This window comes from Mus caroli, chromosome 13 (genome assembly GCF_900094665.2).
Source record: "Mus caroli chromosome 13, CAROLI_EIJ_v1.1, whole genome shotgun sequence".
Classification (NCBI taxonomy): Eukaryota; Metazoa; Chordata; class Mammalia; order Rodentia; family Muridae; genus Mus; species Mus caroli.
The window spans coordinates 98,454,738-98,467,683 of NC_034582.1; the positions used below are offsets into that span (position 1 = coordinate 98,454,738).

The 12,946-nt window shown below is 41.2% G+C and overlaps 1 pseudogene; it reads left to right on the plus strand.

The window, feature by feature from the left end:
• The first annotated feature begins 571 nt into the window (after positions 1-571).
• LOC110307733 lies at positions 572-12,655 on the plus strand (annotated as a pseudogene).
• The last annotated feature ends 291 nt before the right edge of the window (positions 12,656-12,946 follow it).

Genomic DNA, 12,946 nt, shown 5'->3' on the forward strand with positions numbered 1-12,946 from the left:
GTAGTTTTGTTATAAAGAAAAAATCCAAAATACCCTATAATTTTGTATCTAGTCAAATTTTCAATTAAACTTGTAGCCATCATCATCTCATTCTCACGTGTGTGTGCACACCTTAGAAGCTACGCTACACAGAGACTTCATGAAATACCACCTGGAAAACATGTACAACCATCTGGCACGCAGGGAGGAGACACAGGAGGGTGAATGACTGAAAACTCACTAAGGCAACTTGAAATATCTATTCATGATAAACAAAACTGAAGCTCTCGGAATTACCATGATAGGCAAGGAATGAGATGGAGACATGAAACCTGAGGAAGGCATTTTATCATTGGGATTACATTATAGATACTGATAAGTTAAAAAATTAAAGAAGAGTAAATAAACTCAACTGTTAATAATAAGTTAAAGGCCACTACCAAAAATTAGATATAATGTATCACTATTAGAGGAAGGAAAAAGTGTTCGCAGCCTTCGCGGCGCTGCTGCTGCTCTCCAATGCCAGCGCTGCCTCTAGCTTGCCAAGCTCCAGCCAAAGGAGAAGGGGGGTAAGTAAGGAGATGCCTATACAATGGCTCGTACAAAGCAGACTGCCCGCAAATCCACCGGTGGTAAAGCACCCAGGAAACAACTGGCTACAAAAGCCACTCACAAGAGTGCGCCCTCTACTGGAGGGGTGAAGAAACCTCATCGTTACAGGCCAGGTATTGTGGCATTACGTGAAATCAGTCGCTATCAGAAGGCCACTGAACTTCTGATTCGCAAGCTCCCTTTTCAGCATCTGGTGCGAGAAATTGCTCAGGTCTTCAAAAACAGATCTGTGCTTCCAGAGTGCAGCTATTGGTGCTTTGCAGGAGGCAAGTGAGGCCTATCTGGTTGGCCTTTCTGAAGATACCAATCTGCGTGCTATCCATGCCAAACGTGTAACAACTATGCCAAAAGATATCCAGCGAGCACTCCGCATACACGGAGAACATGCTCAAGAGTCCACTATGAGGGGAAACATTTCATTCTCAAAAAAAATTTTTTTTTCCTCTTCTTCCTGTTATCAGTAGTTCTGAATGTTAGATATTTTTTCCATGGGGTCAAAGATACCTAAGTATATGATTGCGAGTGGAAACATAGGGGACAGAATCAGGTATTGGCGTTTCTCCACGTTCATTTGTGTGTGAATTTTTAATGTAAATGCAAGATGTAAGCATTAATGCAAGCAAAATGTTTCAGTGAGCACATTTCAACAGTTCAACTTTATAACAATTATAAATAAACCTGTTAAAATTTTCTGGACAATGCCAGCATTTGGATTTTTTAAAAATAAGTAAATTTCTTATTGACGGCAAAAAATAAAGATAAAAACAATTTTTAAAAAAAAGGAAGGAAAAAAAGATCATTCAAATTCCCAAATGGGAATCAACAAAGAAATAAAAGTATGGTAGTATGGAAAGACAAAATTACAACTAATTTCCTTGTGAGGGTAATGGCTTTTTAGTCATGAATCATGACTGGAGCATCCTTCACGCTACAGAATGGAGTGAGAGCCCCCACTGGGCAACAGCGGTGGCGCACAGTTGGTTTTGTGTGGTGGAAATAGGGAGCCAGAGCAACACAAATATAGCCTGCATGGTTGACAGTAGGTCAGATTTCTTTTTGTTTTGTTTTTTTTTTTCTTCTTTGTAAGGTTATAGCAGAGAGATCTTATCACACTGACGCAGATAGACTGGACTCTCCTGTTTTCAGGAAGGGAAAACATCTATTTTGGGATCTATCTGCTTCCTAAAGCTTTGGTTTGGTTAAATGATGTATGGCATGATGGGCTCCGTATCTATTTTCTGTGTTACCTCCGTCACTTTTTGTTAACCGAATCCATAAAATACGATGAGAGGCAAGGGTCCTAATGTATCAGGTTAAACACTGGAAATGGCGTCTCCGTGACTGTGAGTCACTTTGCTAAACTTTTTTTTTTTTTTTCCTGGATGAAAAGAGCAATCTCTCAAAAGTTTGCATTTCTGGTATTATTTTCTCACAACACTGAGCACAATAGAAAACCCAGCACATTCCAAATGTTATACAGACTGTATTAAAACAAAAAATTAGCTTCTTTGCCTTTATATATGTGCTTATTATAAATACATATTAAACAGTGGGCAGGGAATTTCTATGTTATTTGTAATATGTTCTAAGACACTTTGTAGCACGTGAAACAGTAGTTTGTATTAAAAAATAATAATAATAAAAAATGTAGAACTAAGTAAATGCATCAACCCTTGAAGGGTGCAATCAAGACTAAAGTTGTAGCTTTCAAAACCTTGAAAACGAGAATGGTAAAAAGCAAACGAGAGATTGGTCCCACCCACTCAGCATGGTGAAGGGAGCTGATGCTCAAGATGAGCCTGGGAATATACAAGACTTCATCTCAGAGATAAAATAGCTCAAAATGTAACTTTAAAAATGGGCTCATGGCTTAGCTCAGTGGTGCAGCATCGATTCACCGGACATTCATAACATTCTTGAAGCTCTTGGCTTGATAAGGGGGATTAAAAAAGTAAAAGAAAAATAGATACTCAACTTTATTAAAATTATGGGAAATGCTCTTAACAATTAAAAAAAAAAAACCTCTTCCAAAATGGTAGCAATCAATTTATGAAATGGGATAAAATATTGGCAAGTTGCATATCTTATAAGAATTTATAAATTCATGGTTTGGACTGTAGCTCAGTGGCAGAACACCGCTCAGCATGTATGAAGCCGTAAGTTCGATCCTAAGGATGGGACAAAGGTAGTGTGAGCATCCAAATGTGCGAAGAGCTCTTAAAACCCAGTCAAGCCATGACTGATTGGCAAAAGATGGGCAAAGAACTCCATGAACACTTTTCTACAGAAGCAATACTGTAGAGAGAATCTCTTACAAGCATCACCTGTCAATAAAAAGGCTAATGGCCAATGAGCTGAGGCAGGAAATGGGAGGTGGGACACTGGCAGGGAGAGACGGGATTCTTGAAACTTGAAAACATTTGGGAAGTGACTGGGTCATGAAGTCTGTGACCAATCATTGCAGAGATCCATCACCAGAATTACAATTAGATGATACTATTGATGACATAGGAGGGCAGCCTACCTGGAAAATAGGCCATCTGGGCCTATGTTTAAAGACCCTGGCTCCTATCTTCTTCATCTCCTTCTGGCTACCCTGTGGTAAGCAGCTTCCCCACAACACCCCCCGCACCTCCATGCCATTTGCCATGATGATTTTGCTTTGCCACAGGCCTCAAAGCAATGGACCCAGCAGGTTAAGAACCAAATAAATCTTTCTTCCCTGAAGTTGATTTTCTCAGCTCTTTGGCCACAGGGTTATATGTGAGTAACACACGTGTTTATATGTGGTAATCAAATAAGTCCCCATCCCAAAGGAAATGTTCATTGCAAGTTGGTAGTGAGTCTCTAGTCACCAGATTTGCTCGATAAAGTAAGACTTCATCAACAAATGCTCTGTAATCATTGTAGCAGCTGGGACAATCCGGGTAAATTAATTACATTCAAGGTTCTGCTGAAAAGCAACAAATGTCACTTTCATTTACATTTCACTGGGCAAGGGAAATCACATGGCCTTTCATGCCCTTTCTCTGCAAAGTTGCCCATATCCCAATCACTGGAACCCATGACTACGCTGGATTATACTGACAAAGGGATTAACGTTACAGATAGATATTATGGTTGCTAGCCAGCTGACTAGACCTATGATCTTGAATGACTCAGCTGAGCTCAGTGTGATCACAGAGGGTCTTACAAGTAGGAGGACAAAGAGAGATGGTGTAGAGCAGGCTGGGGAGAGGCTATGTCGCTGGCTTTGAAACTGGAGGATAGAACACAAGGATCCAGAACAAACCAAACCAACCAAACAAACCAACAAACAAAAAGCCCAAACAACTAAACAATCTCTAAGGAAATGGTTCTTCCAGCTATAGTTTGAATGAGTGTGCCTCTCCAAAATGTGTAGGCTGGAACTAAAATCACAAAGTGACAGGGTTAAGTGGAGCGGCCTTTAGGCAATGATTAGGCCAGGAGAGAGCCCTTTCTTCACAAATGGATTTATAGGAGAGGAGCTTCCAAAAGCTGACCAACCTCCCGTCTCTGCTGTGTGGGCAAACAGCTTCGTCTTCTGAAAGGACGCAGAAGCAATGAGCTACCCTTGAGTCTTAGAATGAGCCTTTCTCAGATGTCAACTTTGCTGCTACCTCGATTTTGGACCTCAGCCTCCACAAGTTGGAGGACAAAATTTTTACTGTTTACAAATTATTCATTCTGCATAATTGTATTGTAACAGAATCAAATAAAGTAAGGCTCTTCCTTAGAGCCTTTGAGAAGGAAGTTACCCCTATTTATTTTTATCCCAAGGATACAGACCTAAGGAACTGAAGTAACCATGTGAATGGTTTGAAGCCACCAAGTTGGCCATAATTCATTACAGCATTGATGGGAAACTGGTGTGGTGGGAAGAACTGTCCTCTTGCATGTCTAGATGGAGGAAGATGAAGAGTGGTGAATACCACCATCATAGAAGGGAGTGGACAGAACCACCACCATTTCATAGGAGGCCTCTCGCCTCAAAATACTGCAGAATTGATAAGAAAACCGTGTCAACAATGGGGGAAAGTTCAAGTTTTCTGATTCTAAAAATCATAGCTCAAGATACTATTCACAACAGCAAAAGCCTCATTGATGACTGGCTATTGTGGTGCATGCCTGTAGTGCCAGCTACTTGGGAGATCAAGGCAAGTCAACTGTTTGAGTCCATGAGTTCAGGACTCACTTCAGTAATACAGTGGGACCCTGACTCTTAAAAAAAGAAGAAAGAATAAACAGACACAAGTCTATATTCATTCTGTTTGGGGGAAGACTAGGAGTCTCCAGTGACAGTCATAAACAGTTGTCTGAATAAAAAAAGATCTAATTTGGGATGTGAAGTGGGTAGAGCTTGTAGAAGTTGTCACCAAGGTTGTCTGTATGTTAATAATTGCAGCCTAAAATTGCATTACCTTGCATGGTAAAATGGATCTTGTAAGATTTAGTTAAACTCATGTTTAGCAATCCAATTCTCAGATTATAGGAAATGCTTAGAAATTGGGAATTTAATGCATCTTGGTGGGTAGTAAAAAGAATCTGAAAAGAAAAGGTTTAGAGCCATGCCGGGCATAGTGGCGCATGCCTTTAATCCCAGCACTTGGGAGGCAGAGGCAGGCAGGCAGATTTCTGAGTTCGAGGCCAGCCTGGTCTACAGAGTGAGTTCTAAGACAGCCAGGGCTATATAGAGAAACCCTGTCTCGAAAAACCAAAAAAAAAAAAAAAAAAAGAAAAAAAGAAAAGGTTTAGAGCCACAAGCTGATTCAGTAGGAGGGATCCAGTTCACCTTACTAGCTCCTCACAGCTAACTGCCTCTTCGCGGCTACGCTGGTTGTGCAGTTCTGTGAAACAAAACATCCCAATGATTCTGGATTAGAGCTGTGGGAGCTCATTTTTCCTCACAATCCTATGTATTGACCAAGTGGAATGTGGTGGTTTGATTAGGTATGGTTCCATAGACTCATGAAGTGGCGCTATTAGGAGGTGTGGCCTTGTTAGAATAGGTGTGGCCTTGTTGGAGGAAGTGTGTCACCGTGTAGGTAGGCTTTCAGGTTTCCTATTGCTCAAGCTCTGCCCAGTGTGGAACAGTCTCCTCTTGGCTGCTTGAGGGAGACAGTCTCCTTCTGCTGCATTTGGATCAAGATGTAAAACTCTCAGCTCCTCCAGCATGCTGTCTGCCTGGATGCTGCCATGCTTGCCACCATGATGAAGATGGACTGAGCCTCTGAAACTGTAAGCCAGTCCTGATTAAATGTTGACCTTATAACCTTGCACGGTGTCTGTTCACACCATTAAGACCCTAACTAAGACACAGTCCTTCTGCTGTGGCTGCATTCAATCAAGAGTAGCAGGGCTTCTTCCTGTCCTCTCAGGGCCTCTTTCCCTACTCATCTTTCCCCTAGTTACCAGGTTGGTCCACTCATGGGGTTGCTGGGGTGGACTTGTAAACTGATCCTTACAGAAATGGAGGGTCTAGTGCGACAGTCACATATAGTCACCCTGATGGAGGGTGGTAAGATTATTGAATGGGGTTCCACGTCTGTGTTTAATAAAGGACAGACGAGGGTAAGAGTTAATACCCATAACCTAAACTAGATGTTTAGGATTCTAGTCTTTTAATTCTCAGTATAGCCAGACTCACTCCTACACAGTGGGGTCTTGACACATTCGTCCCTGGGAAAACACATCAGCTTTAGGATAAAGACCAGCAGCGTGAAAGGTGGGGGTGAACCAATGAGACTTGTGGACCACTGGATTTGAACTCCACAAGGAGAGTTGGGCCAGTGAGTAAATTCTGCCAACCAGGAGATGCTTACATGCTTTTCAGCATCTCACTTTTAAATATAAAGAGTCACCCTCAGGACAGTGAGGTTTTTTTGTTTTCAGTAGCCACATGGCATGTCAATGAGCCTATACATGCTGTAGTTTACACCTCTGATCCTGTAATATTGGGAATTTAGATTGGCTTCTTACCTCACACTACCACAAGAACGTCTTTTTTCCATGTGTTTTTGTATCCCTGTCTGATAGTCCCCTAGGATAAGTCATTAAAAAGTATATTTCTGGCCGAGCGGTGGTGGCACACGCCTTCAATCCCAGCACTCGGGAGGCAGAGGCAGGTGGATTTCTGAGTTTGAGACCAACCTGATCTACAGAGTGAGTTCCAGGACAGCCAGGAACTTACACAGAGAAACCCTGTCTCGAAAAACAAAACAAAATAAAACAACAAAAAAAGAGTATATTTCTTTTTCTGTGTTCACTGACAAACACTTTTTATATGTGACAAACTATTCCAAATGATAGCAGCTTAAAAATAGCAACACATGTATCAAGTCAACATTTTCTATGGTTAAGACTTCATAAATAGCAACACATGTATCAAGTCAACATTTTCTATGGTTAAGACTTCATAAATAGCTCAGCTTAGCATTGAGGTTGTGGCTTAAGAGTTTCTTTTGAAAACATTTATTTGTATGTGTGAGTGTATGTGTGTGTGTGTGTGTGTGTGAGTGTATGTGTGTGAGTGTGTATGTGTGAATGTGTGAGTGTATTTTTTTTAAAGGTGCACTGAAGAGGTCAACAGAACCACAGGACAGCCGCTGGGGGCACTGAATAGAGAGGTGGAGGGGCTTCAGAAAGCACACTCTGTTACTTTCCTATTGTTTAAAAACAAATAATAAAACTAGCCCTCATCTCAGTACACATATGATTATACTTTCCCTTTTGGCTTATAATTCTACATTTAAGACCTTTTTTTTAAAAAAATGAGATTTTTTCATTCTAAGTTATACTTAAAATGCTTCCTTCTCTTATTTTACTATGTCATTTTAAGACTTAAAACTGTGGAAAAGTGGAAAGGATAGTAAGTGAGGACTCTGTGTGTACTCTATGTGGTCAGCAACTGTGAGCATTTTAGCCTCTTTGTATCTGTCCCTCTCTTTCTTCCTCCTTCCCTCCATCCTTTCCTATCTCTCTTCACTTCCCTCCACTCTCCCCACATCTCACTCTATTGTTTTTTTTCCCTCAACTGTAGTCCAGACACATATACACACCTGAACACTCCAGTATAGCAGATGTAATAGGTACTAACTCTCACGAACACAGTCCTCAGAAAGTAGAAACCAGAATGTTATCTAATCTGTAGTCTATATTTAAATATTTCTAATGTTAAATATCCTTTATACGTTAAAAAACCCAGTACTTAGTGGGCAATGGTGGTGCATGCCTTTTATCCTAGCACTCAGGAGGCAGAGGCAGGTAGATATCTATATTCAAGGCCAGCCTGGTCTAGAGATTAAGTTCCAGGACAGCCAGGGATAAACAGAGAAATCTTGTATCAGGAAAGAAAACTTCCAGGACCTAGGCAAGGACCAGACATTTTAGTTGTCTGTTTTGTCTCTAGTTTAAAACCCACATCCACCATCTTGTTTATTTCTTGTTTGGTTTTTAAACTTCCAGAATATTTTTTCCTCACTCATTGAAGAAATAAAGCAAGTGGAATTGAGAGTATACTATAATTTAACTTGTTCCTTAATAGATACTGTAAGTCAAATCTGCAGGCCTGGCCAACTTCAAATATATATTAAACATTTTATATATTATTATGTGTTACAGCAAGACACATATGTACATTCATTATTTCTCTCATTGTTACATCATTATTGACAGGAGTAACTTAAGAAAGGAAGGGTTGCTAGGTCAGGTAGGGTGGTACACACCTTTAATCCTAACACCCAGGACCCAGAGACAGGCGAATCTCTGAGTTTGAAGCCAGCCTGGTTTACAACCTTTTCTTGAAAAGCCAAAGGGGGAAAAAAGGAGAGGGGGCATCGTTTTGGCTCATGGTTTGAGCATATAGTTCACCATGGCAAGAAAGGCTTAGAGGCAGGTGTATGAGGCCCTGATCACCTATTGTCCATAATCAGTAAACAGAAAGAGATGAATCCTGTTGATCAGAATGCTTTTATTCAGTCTGGGCCTGAAGCCCATGGGACGGTGCTGCCTACATTCAGGGTGGTTCTTCCCTCTTCTGTAAAAATGTTCAGGAAACATCCTCATGGATGCATTCATGTTGCCATAGTGATCCTAATTCCAAGCAAGCTGACAAGATTAGCCATCCAAACGCTAAACGAGCTTGTCTTGTTATCGATAATGATAATTTGATCGTTTATGGTGCTGGATACCAGGTGTTTCTACTTTTGATTAGGGAGTGTTTTAATTACTTTTCCTCTTGCATCGATTAAACTCTCTGACAAAAGCTACTTAAGAGAGAAAAGGGTTGTGTTCACTCACAGTTCCAGGAAAGTCCTTCACAGCAGAGAGGCCATTGACGAAGGAGGTTGGAGCAGATGGTCACATTGCATCTGCGGTCAAGAAGTAGAGAGTGCTGATCTCTTGAGTTTAGCTTGCTTTCCCTGTTTTATACAGTCCGGGATCCCAGTCCAGGAAATGGACAGGCTTGTCTACCTCAATGAATCCAATCAAGTCAATGTCACACAGGCTCACTGAGAGGCCAGTCCACTGAGTGACTTCACATGCCATCAAATGGAACATTGAGACTGACCATCACAGTAAGTAACTGGAGATTTTGTGTCTGATGTGTTTGCACTCGAGTCCTTGTCTCAACTATTATATTGGGAATTGAGCTACCACATTGTTGTTTCTTTCTTATATTATTTAATCTACATTTATTAACTATATTCTTTGGAAAGATCAGTTCATCTCCCTGAAGGATAGCTGTCAATTATTGGATGTTATGATCAACAGTTGTCATTCTTTTGTAATGTCCAACTTATTCCAGAGTTGGCTGATGAAATTCACTATAAGTTATTTCTCCATGTCCCATTAGCATGATTCCATTGGCTTTGTTTTATTTTTTAATATTCTTTTATTTTTTTTTTGAGATATGATACCAGCATTACATTGAGCCTTCCTTATGGAGGCCCTGGAAAAAACCATTTCCCAAGATGTGCCATTTCTCTCAATGGTAAATACAATATAGAAAGCCATGAAGGAATCAGCCACCAAAAACAGACACTATTGCATATGCCAGAAAGATTTTGCTGAAGGGACCCTGTCATAGCTGTCTCATATGAGGTTATGCCAGTGCCTGGCAAATACAGAAGTGGATGCTCACAGTCATCTATAAGATGGAACACAGGGCCTCCAATGGAGAAGCTAGAGAAAGCACCTAAGGAGCTGAAGGAGTCTGCAACCCTATAGGTGGAACAACATTATGAACTAACCAGTACCCCAGAGCTCATGTCTCTAGCTGCATATGTAGCAGAAGATGGCCTAGTCGGCCATCACTGGGAAGAGAGGCCTCTTGGTATTGCAAACTTTATATGCCTCAGTACAGGGGAATGCCAGGGCCAAGAAGTGGGAGTGGGTGGGTAGGGGGAGCAGGGTGGAGGGGGGGGGTACAGGGAACTTTCAGGATAGCATTTGAAATGTATATAAAGAAAATATCTAATAAAATAATAATAATAATAATAATAATAACAAAAGCCATGAAGGTGTGGGGTTTTTTTTTTGTTTGTATTTTTGTTGTTGTTATTTTGTTTTTGTTTTTAATGAAATTTCCAGCATTGCTGTTGGCTTCTTTGCCAGAGCTCTTTTGGAGGTGTCAGGCCCTTCTAATTGTTTTTTAAGATACACTTACTCTGTGTAACACAGACTAGAACACTGCCCCTCAACGTCATATGGCAAGAGTGACACAAGACACCGTCTTGAACCTTCAGAAATTCGGTTGATACCAAGAAGACCTGAGCTGATTAGAATCCAACATCTTAGTTTCAACATCAGCAGCCCTTAAAATAAAAATGACATTTGGAGAAAATTATGGGCTTTTCCCTAAAGATTTCAGTGTCACCTGTATCACTGAAGAGATGTAGACCAAAGCTTCAACTTCTTCCAGCTGTTCTCATGATAGCCTGTTCACCCCGCCCATATAATTTGCATGTGTGATCTGAGAACAGATCTGAGGTGAATTCAATATCAGATTCTTTTGTTCAAGGACTTTCAGTTTCTGTACCTCAATATACAGCCAACCAAGCTTTCCTTTGTACCCAGCAGAGACATTCAGACCCTGGCAGTGAACACATACAGTTGTTGTAAACTCTATGCACCATACCTACCAATGCATTCCATCCATGGTATCTGATTTAACATAATAATTTAAACAGAATGCTTCAGATCCACTGAGCAAACAGTAGACAACAGGGTTTCTTCATTCTGTCCAGCATCCAGTGGTCTAGAAGGAGTCACCTTACCCAATCAGATTCTCTTTCTCAAGAATTTGAACTGAAAATCTCAGGAGGGCGGTTCAGGTTTTAGTAGCCTAACATGGAGTTGGGTCTCGAAGTTATGTGAAGTGAGGAGGTGAGGAGGTGAAGAAGCCTAGGAGAGCACCATAGTTTGGCTAGCATGTAGAATCCAGGATGATGGAGTCACCCCTAGTCTAAGAAATGGAGACTTTGACAGTATAGCTATCTATCATTTCTAGTCCTGGCCATCTGTGGAGTTTTTGTGCCCTTAAAATCACCTAGACTTTTTCCCAGAATTAGTTCAGTTGTGGTTTTGCAGCTGACAAATCTTGACTCTAATTCTTTGCACTACAATTGTGCACATCCTTTCTTCTTCTTCTTCTTCTTCTTCTTCTTCTTCTTCTTCTTCTTCTTCTTCTTCTTCTTCTTCTTCTTCTTCTTCTTCTCCTTCTCCTTCTCCTCCTCCTCCTCCTCCTCCTCCTTCTCCTCCTCCTTCTTCTCCTTCTCCTCCTTCTCCTCCTTCTCCTCCTTCTCCTTTTCTCTCTCCTTCTCCTTCTTTTATTCTTGTTATACAAGACTATTGTGTATTAGGATTGTTTTATCTGTAATTATCAGATGAATTGGACACAGTCAAACATTCTCTTAGAAGAAAAGCTGCCATTAATTGGACAGAACTTTAATAATTTCTTTGGAAAGAGCAATAAAATGTTTGCAAATATGTTCTCATGCCCCACTTTCAGAGTTTGCATCAATCTGACCACAAGCAGTGCAGCCAATCAGAACCCAGAAATGTCTAGATCATATGTCTGCCTCCTGATAAGAACTTACGTTATCTGCTAGAAATTTATAGCGAAACTCTCATCCTTCCTTCTGGGCAAACAAGCGGCACTTGGTGTGGGAAGCCACATGTGCCGTTGCAGGGTGGCACTGGCTACCGCTGGCCACCACGCACAAGTTTGGGTAAACAACCAATGTGTATATATACAGTAGAGGTATTCACCAAGTCACTGCCTGGCCTGGGCATGATAATGAGGCTCTGCAAGGTACTAAGAGAGAATAACCAATCAGATGAGAGACATGCAAATGAGGTATGATAATGAGGCTCAGTGAGGTACTGAGAGAAGTTAACCAATCAGATGAGAGAGAAGTTAACCAATCAGATGAGAGAGAAGTTAACCAATCAGATGTGAGACATGCAAATGAGGTGGTAAGCATAACCCATGCATAACCAATCCGGATGTGAGACACGCCTCTCCTAGGCCTATATAAGCAGCAACAGTTCTGGGCTTGGCTCTCTTCGCCTCTGCAATCAAGCTCTCCCAATAAACGTGTGCAGAAGGATCCTGTTGAAGGATTCTTGCTGGCGAGTAGGACGTGCGCAAGAACTTGGCATTCTCATTTGAGAAGAGCAAATGCTTATAGTAAAAGAAAGTTAAAACACAATACTATACAGATCTGAAGGAGTAATAATTCTTAAAGGAATTATAGAGGGAAAACAAGATAAAGTGGTTTTGGTAGAATGCAGTTTGATGCATATTTGATGCTTTCTGAATGTGTCCAGCTCTAGACTTACACGCTGGAACCCTATGCTCACATGAGTATTGGACATCATCATCCTGTTTTCTCTCTGTTATCTGGCTGGTGTACACCTTGTCCAAAGCATCTGCTTGTTAGTTGGCAACCGCTCGCAGCTCCCAAGAATTGTCCTGTGCCATCGGGAGGAGCTGCTGGCAATGTTTGAGGACAATGGCTTGGCCGGTTGTTTCCAGTAGAGTCAGCTCTGTGATGTTATTCTCACGTTAGACTTCCCTGTCAGATCAAGCAAAGCCTGGGTTTTCCATTTCCACACCTCTCCCTGGCTTCTACCTCTTCCATCTTGCTTCCCTTACTCCTCTATTGGTTTTGCCTGAGGCCATTCTCTCAGTAAACTGCTTAAATATTAATCCCCACCTCAGAATGAAGCATCTCACATTATCCCAAGTAAACAAAGATGCTCTTCTACCTGCTTCTGTCTGCAGCTTTGCCTGTTCCCCAGTGGAGAATAACTATCTGGCTGATCCGTT